The sequence below is a fragment of the Schistocerca piceifrons genome, unplaced genomic scaffold (assembly GCF_021461385.2).
Source record: "Schistocerca piceifrons isolate TAMUIC-IGC-003096 unplaced genomic scaffold, iqSchPice1.1 HiC_scaffold_1872, whole genome shotgun sequence".
Taxonomy (NCBI): Eukaryota; Metazoa; Arthropoda; class Insecta; order Orthoptera; family Acrididae; genus Schistocerca; species Schistocerca piceifrons.
In genome coordinates this window covers 3,278,156-3,287,808 of record NW_025727759.1, presented here as the reverse complement: position 1 = coordinate 3,287,808, position 9,653 = coordinate 3,278,156, and positions in this window count along the sequence as shown.

Sequence of the window (9,653 nt, the reverse complement as noted above, 5' to 3'; positions counted from 1 at the left end):
GAAAAAAGTATACATTTGTGAAAAAAAGGGTGCCAACTTCACAGTAAGTGAAAAGATTTTCTCCTTAAATTGTAATTATCTAGTAAGCTATTAGCTGCACAAAAAAATGTTACTTGGGTTTTCGATAGAACTCTTGGAGTTCTGTTCAGAACTGTGGTCAGAACTGTTGTACTTATTTACAATTTGCGAAAATTGACGAAGAATGTTTTCGATACGAAAATTTTTTCGAACATTGTTTTCGTCGCTAAGATCTGCAGAACTATTGAAATTTTGTACAAAGAACTCTAGAACTATGCCATATCTATCAAGAAATCTGAATAAAGTATACATTTCTGAAAAAAAGGGTGCCAACTTCACAGTAAGTGAAAAGATTTTCTCCTTAAATTGCAATTATCTCGTAAACTATTAGCTGCACAAAAAAATGTTACTTGAGTTTTCGATAGAACTCTTGGAGTTCTGTTCAGAACTGTGCTCAGAAGTGTTGTACTTATTCACAATTTGCGAAGATTGACGAAGAATGTTTTCGATACGAAAATTTTTCCGAATATTGTTTTCGTCGCTAAATTCTGCAGAACTATTGAAATTTTGTACAAGGAACTCTAGAACTATGGCATATCTATCAAGAAATCTGAAAAAAGTATACATTTGTGAAAAAAAGGGTGCCAACTTCACAGTAAGTGAAAAGATTTTCTCTTTAAATTGCAATTATCTCGTAAGCTATTAGCTGTACAAAAAATGTTACTTGGGTTTTCGATAGAACTCTTGGAGTTCTGTTCAGAACTGTGCTCAGAACTGTTGTACTTATTTACAATTTGCGAAAATTGACGAAGAATGTTTTCGATACGAAAATTTTTTCGAACATTGTTTTCGTCGCTAAATTCTGCAGAACTATTGAAATTTTGTACAAAGAACTCTAGAACTATGCCATATCTATCAAGAAATCTGAAAAAAGTATACATTTGTGAAAAAAAGGGTGCCAACTTCACAGTAAGTGAAAAGATTTTATCCTTAAATTGTAATTATCTAGTAAGCTATTAGCTGCACAAAAAATGTTACTTGGGTTTTCGATAGAACTCTTGGAGTTCTGTTCAGAACTGTGCTCAGAACTGTTGTACTTATTTACAATTTGCGAAAATTGACGTAGAATGTTTTCGATACGAAAATTTTTTCGAACATTGTTTTCGTCGCTAAATTCTGCAGAACTATTGAAATTTTGTACAAAGAACTCTAGAACTATGCCATATCTATCAAGAAATCTGAAAAAAGTATACATTTGTGAAAAAAGGGTGCCAACTTCACAGTAAGTGAAAAGATTTTCTCCTTAAATTGTAATTATCTAGTAAGCTATTAGCTGCACAAAAAAATGTTACTTGGATTTTCGATAGAACTCTTGGAGTTCTGTGCAGAACTGTGCTCAGAACTGTTGTACTTATTTACAATTTCCGAAAATTGACGAAGAATGTTTTCGATACGAAAATTTTTTCGAACACTGTTTTCGTCGCTAAATTCTGCAGAACTATTGAAATTTTGTACAAAGAACTCTAGAACTATGCCATATCTATCAAGAAATCTGAAAAAAGTATACATTTGTGAAAAAAGGGTGCCAACTTCACAGTAAGTGAAAAGATTTTCTCCTTAAATTGTAATTATCTAGTAAGCTATTAGCTGCACAAAAAATGTTACTTGGATTTTCGATAGAACTCTTGGAGTTCTGTTCAGAACTGTGCTCAGAACTGTTGTACTTATTTACAATTTGCGAAAATTGTCGAAGAATGTTTTCGATACGAAAATTTTTTCGAACATTGTTTTCGTCGCTAAGTTCTGCAGAACTATTGAAATTTTGTACAAAGAACTCTAGAACTATGCCATATCTATCAAGAAATCTGAAAAAAGTATACATTTCTGAAAAAAAGGGTGCCAACTTCACAGTAAGTGAAAAGATTTTGTCTTAAATTGCAATTATCTCGTAAACTATTAGCTGCACAAAAAAATGTTACTTGGATTTTCGAAAGAACTCTTGAAGCTCTGTTCAGAACTGTGCTCAGAACTCTTCTACTTATTTACATTTTGCGGAAATTGTCAGAGAATATTTTCGATACGAAAATTTTTTCGAGTATTGTTGTTTTCTTCGTTACATTTTGCAGAACTCTTGAAATTTTGTGGAAAGAACTCTAGAACTATGGCACATCTAACAATAACTGTGAAAAAAATGTATATTTCTCGAAAAAGGGGTGCTAACTTCACACGACTCTTCTGCTGCCAGGAGCGCAGCCAATGTGAGGAGGTGGCCTGACCCCACACCAGTGTGAGGAGGTGGAAAACTGAATAAATGAGTAAACAATTGATTAGCCAATCAGTGGTTAAAACCAGTCAGGTGTACAACCACTAGTCTTGAAGGAATACAAAAGTCTGTGGGACGCAACCAGCCTGCGATGCTGCTTTTACCAGGACATGAGTCAGATGTAGTCTTCCAACAAAACAAGGCTCCACTCTTATAAAATATCCTAATTTTCGTTATCAGTGGCATATGGGCCCCATAATAGTTAATATATTACAAGGAATTTTATTGTAAAATAACTACCAGTTTTTGTAATTATCTGAAACATCTTATTCTGCTTGGCTGCAAATCACCCACCTCCAGTGAGACATGGACTTTCAACACGACCACACCCCTCAGTTACTTCGTTGCGCAGCAATGTTCACCAAGGCATTCCATAGCTCACCCGACAATTCTACAAAGGACGAAATTATGTTAGCTTGTTGCGGTGTACCATCACCTAAAATTTTGCTGAAATACTTCAGAGAAGACACCAATGTGTACCATTGACATAGATTGTTGCAGTGCTGCTCCCACAACACGAATGGAACACTAACGTCCAATGGGACCATGAGCTATGACCAACTATTCACCTTACAACCTCAAAAGGACCTTAAGTGTCTCCACCATCGACATTGTGGTCCATAACAAGCGATATGTATCAAGGAATGTTTACCAAAAATAAATTTCATTGTACTTTAATGAACACCCAGTTATTTAGCATACACATTACCAGTGAAACTTTCAACATGACAACACCTATGATTCAGTTACACCATTATATAGTGTTGGTCTCCAAGGTGTTACTTACCTGAACTCAGCAAAACACAGTACAGCAATGCTGCTCTTATCTTCTGGTGTACCATAACCCAAAATAACTGCTGCATTATCTTGAAAGAATGCAGTAGTGTGTAGGGTTAGCTGATGTTCCCAGAACATGAATGGGACGTTGTCTTCCTGCAGGACAACCCCTCTTTAGTAACTAATGTCCTTACAAACTGGATTTCCCCATATATTCCCAAGGTTCGTTACAGGTGACCTCCAGGACTCTAAGGGGTGGCAAGTTATGGGAAATTGTAACGTGTAGGTCGCCTAGTGACTGGCATTTAAAAAAATATTTAATTTTTTATTTTTTAATATCCTCCTGTAACGTTCCAGAGGAATTCACTGCGGCGCATGTGCAGTGTGGGAGAGGCACTTGTCATATTCATGTCTACTGATGGTGAAAGTGATTACCGACACGACATTTGCAGCTTACAGCACCCACTAGTTTATTACTCGACCGCGGACTGTCTCTACCGTTCTACTCGCTCTCAGGTTCGCTCGTGTTTCCTACTCAGTACTTTCTTGCCGCCAGAAGTATCCCCCCACAACATCGCTCTGCAAGCAGCCGCACCTTGGGTCCAGGTCAACGCCTCGCATTGCGCTGTGTGATGAAATATGTGTCACATTTCTGGAGTACCTGTGACGATTAAACAGAGTAAACAAGATATAAAATCGATCAGTACGATGACTGACGGTTCTTAGCTTTTTGATCTCCGCCCTGACACGTCATCATTCAGTACTTGAGACGCGAGGTTAAGCTGAGCCACGCTGACGTCACCAGGTAGACGGGTCGCGGCCTGTGGGGGAGCGCTACTGCAGCGGGGGCAGCGCCCACACAGCGGCGTCCCTCCAGTGGTGCCACTTTGTTTGTGAGCTTCTAGGGGCGCAGCCGCAGTTAGAGGAATGCTCACACGGATATTCAGAACACATGTCTGTATATAATACCCGACAAATTGTCCTCACCTGTAACAACAAGCGTTTCTTCTAGTTTTGCCCAAGAAACCTGACTATTAAAATTCTGCTACTAGCATCACACCGGAAAATCTAAAATGTGGGCGACTAATTGTGTTCTTCTTAGTTTCAAATTGAGGTGTTAACATGGGAAATAATTTCAGTCACAAAGAAATCGAAAGCAACTTTATTGCAGGAAAATATGGAAAACACCCAAGCCACTGGCACGGTGAACCCAGCAAGTCCCAAGGCTGAACAGTTTGGTTTCTGCAGTTCTCAGAGGACGGTGTTAGCAGAAGCACGAAGCTATGGGCAGGGAGGAGGTAGTGTGTCCACGTCACGGGACAGCAGTCTGACGTCAAGGGTGGCCTCCATACTCTTCACGGATGCCGCACTCTCAACGGTGTTTTTTTATGGTGTTGCTCTCGGAGTGATTCAGCAGTTTCATTAACTGGGCAGGATGTCAAAGAAAATGATTCTCTTCAAAGCAGTAAGGAGACACCCCTCGTTGCAGTGTAATGATTTACTGATCCATCTTTAAGTGTTTTTCATGCAATTGATGTCGTCATTTTACATACATTATATAATTACAAAATAAGTCATACATTTTTAACATCCTGGATGAGTAAATATGTTTTATATTGCACATGTTTAGTAGTCATTAAACATAAATTTGTCGTGCAGAATGAAAAAAGGAGATACTGTATGTGTAACAATACACATGCTAAGAAAAACATTTTAACGAATATAAATGAGACAGGCTTAATACATGTTAACCATTGGGGAAAATTCATTATGTAAATAAAGCACAACAGCACTGTACAATAACATTTTCAGAAGAACTTATGTAATAGGGTGGTCATGTCAAACAGCAGTTAACTATTGAATAAAAATACATTATGTAAATAAAGCACAACCGCATCATACAATAACATTTTCAGAAGTGCTCATGTCATACAGCAGTTTTAATAGATTACATCACTTTTATTACATTAAATTCTTCTATTGTATAGAATGCTTTTTGTCCAAGCCACCTTTTTCTAATATTTTTGAAGACATTCAGTGATACACTGTGTGCAGTAGGTGGTAGCATGTTAAATAATTGTATCCCTGTGTATGTGTAACTGTTTTGTGTTTTTTTAAGCCTAGTAACTGGGATGTCCATTATCTGCCTTTGGCGTGTGTCAGAACTGTGTACAGACTCGCGCAGTTTATAGCTTTCTTGGTTTTCCTTTATGTGCACTAAGCAACTGAGAATAAACAGTGATGTAAGTGTCATTATTTTTAACTCTTTGAAATAGTCTCTACATGATACATGGTTTCTCACTCCAGCAATACACCTAATGGCCTTTTTCTGCCAAAGAAAAATTCTTTTTGCTCCAGAGGCGTTGCCCCATAACAGCACTGCATACGTGAGGTGGCTACGAAAAAAGGCATAATAGGCATTTAGCAGTAGCTCGTCCGTCAGAAAAGTTCAAATGGTTCAAACGGCTCTGGGCACTATGGGACTTAACATCTGAGGTCATCAGTCCCCTAGAACTTAGAACTACTTAAACCTAACTAACCTAAGGACATCACAGACATGCATGCCCGAGGTAGGATTCGAACCTGCGACCGCAGCGGTCACGCGGTTCCAGACTGAAGGTCTAGAACCGCACGGCCACACTGGCCAGCCACAAGTCCTGAGCTTAGTTAGCAGATAGGTGACTCGGGATAACTTTTTGCATACGTAATTGGTGTGACTTTCCCAGATTAATTTTGGGTCCAGATGAATGCCAAGGAGCTTAACTGAGAAACTACAGTTGTCGTTGTTACATAGGCTGAATAGAATGTTTACAGTTTTAGAGTGGTTGATTTGTAATTCATTTGCTCCTAACCATACACTGGATATTCTGAGTTGTTCTGCACTTTTGTGCTTGAGTATTTCCAAGGCCCTATCTACTGTAAGGAAAGTGGTGTCGTCTGCATATAGTATGGACTTACAAGGCATCACATCGGACAAATCATTTACATACATTATGAAAAGCAATGGTCCAAGCACGGGCCCTTGTGGCAAACCTCATGTTATGCCCAGTGTGTTTGATTTCTTTCTGTTAAAATGTACTATTTGTTTTCTCTCACGCAGGTAAGACGTAATCAGAGATAGCACTTAGTCTTCGAAACCATACGAGCAGAGCTTATTTAATAGAATTCTGTGGTTGCCAGAATCGAAAGCTTTACTTAGATCTACAAGTGTGGCACAGTCTTCAGAACAGCTACATTTTTTTACTGTCGTTTGTTGTCACCTTCGAATGATGTAACTTAAAAATATTCAGTCGATATAAACTGTATCGTATTTTTCGAAGTAACTGTTGAAATTTTCTGTTTAGGCTAATAAATCCTTTTGTCGACAAGGAGGACAACGTTTTCGTCTTAGCTTTACTTAACAATCACCATAAATGCTTATATTTTCATATATACGCTATGACACTTCTTACTGAAGTTTTGGTGAAATGGAACAGGAGTTCTGTTGGACATGTTGGAAACAACAGAGACTCAGCATTCATATAACTGATTCGCCTCGAAGGGCGGTGAATGCACGACCTTCAGAGTGGATGCACGTTTACGTTCGACCTCCAGTGGGAATCTTAAATTAGCGAGCAAGGGCTCTGAGGACAGATGGCGCTGTATGGGGATGTGGGTTGCCCTGGGAACCAGCCGAGGGAGACTGTGTACTTGAGAAGAGCACCGTGACCGGGTGGCGCTGGGGTAAACACAGCTGCTCACTTTCCTTTCCTTTCTCCACCCTCCACCCCCACCTCCATAGTACGATCATAGGGAGAGAGGACAACGCTGGACACAGCAAATATGGGCGGCGTCGGATCTCAGTAAGCAAGATACGATGTACGAAACTCCGTGTTGCTATTTAGAACCTCACATCGGATAAAGGGAAACACCCTCTAGCAAAGGTCGGAGAACAACAGTGTCTACGAGCATTGAGACGCTGCTCCCTGCATGAGCGATGTTAGTAATGCAGGACACTGGTATTGTGTGGCCTGTGTAGGATACAGGCTGCACATGTAGGCCCCTAACTCCACTGTAGCCCTGATACATTACAGTAATGAAATTTGCGACAATGAAGCTAATGTCTTATGGTTGACAATTGCTCACAAGTACATCATGTGAACTTCCATGGTATCAAACAAAATCAAACCTAAAGAATAGCGTACATTTTATTGCATATCGGTTTGCCTCGTCGTACATGGAATCCTATTATCTGTTTAATATTATGTTAACAGTGACATAATAACTTTCCTCACAGTTAATAATGCACTACAAGTATTCCTGTTTCGTGTATGTGTAACAAAGTTGTTATGGTGGACATACTATCAACGAACACTAGGTGTTCATTAAAGAAGGCCGTGACGTACAAGTCTGCTACATGTCTAAAGATTTACGGGGATATTCCACCAAAATAAGTATAAAACACGGCGAAAACAACCTTTGAACCAACTATTAATTTTACTTCTGCAATTTTAAACCAAGAATATGTATAATGATTAGAAGCAGACTGATATAAGCCATTGCTTTTTTATTATCTTTCGGAATCAAATGCATTTCACTGTTTCACTAAATTTGGAGAAACGTGCAGTGTGCGCTGTACGTACAGTGCATCCAGAAGTGCAGACCACGGCTGCATCAAGTCCTGTAAGACGGATGACACAGAGATGATGACAAGGCGGTGTCCACTGTGGACACGCGCTGCCACCGCTGGAATCCAGTCGACTTCCAGCAAGCCGTGGGGCAGCCAGAGGGCATAGCGTCTGGAGCTCCCAGCATATGACTTTTCTCGTGCTGGGAACAATAACTTCCCTCACAATGTAGGCCACTACAGGTTTCTTGGTATGATGCAATAAAGGCACGGTATATCGCACACTATGTTTAAGGCATGTTACATCGCTGGTGGAATGAAGAGGATGGCCTTTAATATATATATATATATATATATATATATATATATATATATATATGTGTGTGTGTGTGTGTGTGTGTGTGTGTGTGTGTACCATCAATGATTGGCTTTTAGCTTTGAGAACGCCTTTTTACCAAACAGCACAGATCTTCTTTGCTGCTTTTATTAGCTTATGCATAAGTCTAAGTTGCTTACTAAATTGTCATTCACCGAAAAACTTGGTTAAATGTTGCTTTAGGTATGTGTCGTAACTCCTCTACTCTTAATAGATCAATGAAGAATGGTGTGTGACGAGGGCCTCCCGTCGGGTAGACCGTTCGTCGGGTGCAAGTCTTTCGATCTGACGCCACTTCGGCGACTTGCGCGTCGATAGGGATGAAACGATGATGATTGGGACAACACAACACCCAGGCCGACCCAGCCGGCAATCGAACTCCGGCCCTTAGGATTGAGATTCTGTCGAGCTGACCACTCAGCTACAGCTACTGACAGCCAGCGTCTTTTGAAAGCTTGCAACACTTTTGAGTACACTCAGCGCAACATGACTTATTGTCTTCCAGCGTACAGCTGTACAGGGCATCTCAAGAGGAATAGTAGATAGTTTAAGTGGTGGTAGTATAAACTAATGTGAATAAAACATTTCATATAATACATGTCCAGTTTGTATTGGCTACAGAAAGATAGATGGTTATTGAGATAAGTTTTCATTTCAAGTGCTCATATTGAATTTGCTGTGGGTTTATTTTGGGGGCCAGTTTGTGAAGTTTCGCTTGGTTTTGCATAAATGAACTTTTCAACTGTGCTTCTGATTTGTTGACCAATGCTATCATATCGTTTAAATGTGCACCCCATATTCACAAATGCTGAGTAGGCCGATATGGTGTTTGTGTATGGGTCTTGTAATGCAAACGCTGCTTGTAGGTAACATGCTAGAGGATTTCCTAACCATAGACTGCCAGATTCAAGGTGGTTCAATCCAGTTTTCTCTGAACTGTGTGAGACTGGCGGAGTACCCGGCAGTCACACCTCACCTGAACAGAGTGTGTATGAAGGGGGAGGAATTATGTAGTTAATCCTCGAATTGGCACACACGAAAATTTTACATGTATTTGTGTTCAACATACAAGAGCATAGCGGATGTTACCTATGCTCATCTAAATCTACATCCATACTCCGTAGGCCACCTGACGGTGTGTGGCGGAGGGTACCTTGAGTACCTCTATCGGTTCTCCCTTCTATTCCAGTCTCGTATGGTTCGTGGAAAGAAAAATTGTCGGTACGCCTCTGTGTGGGTTCTGATCTCTCTGAGTTTATCCTCATGGTCTCTTAGCGAGATATACGTAGGAGGGAGCAATATACTGCTTGACTCCTCGACTTGCGCCATAGGGTGGTGGGGTTTCGGGTTCCGCTGGATAGGTCAGGAGTCCACTACACGGAGCAGGCGGCTACACGGGTAGCAGGGGTTGTGTGGCGTGGCCTCGGGCAAGCCTCAAAGGGTGCGGGGAAAAGTCAGGACATGCGGGGACCAAGCAGCAATCGGTATTGTAATTGTAAACTGTCGAAGCTGCATTCGTAAAGTACCGGAATTTCAAGCGCTGATAGAAAGCA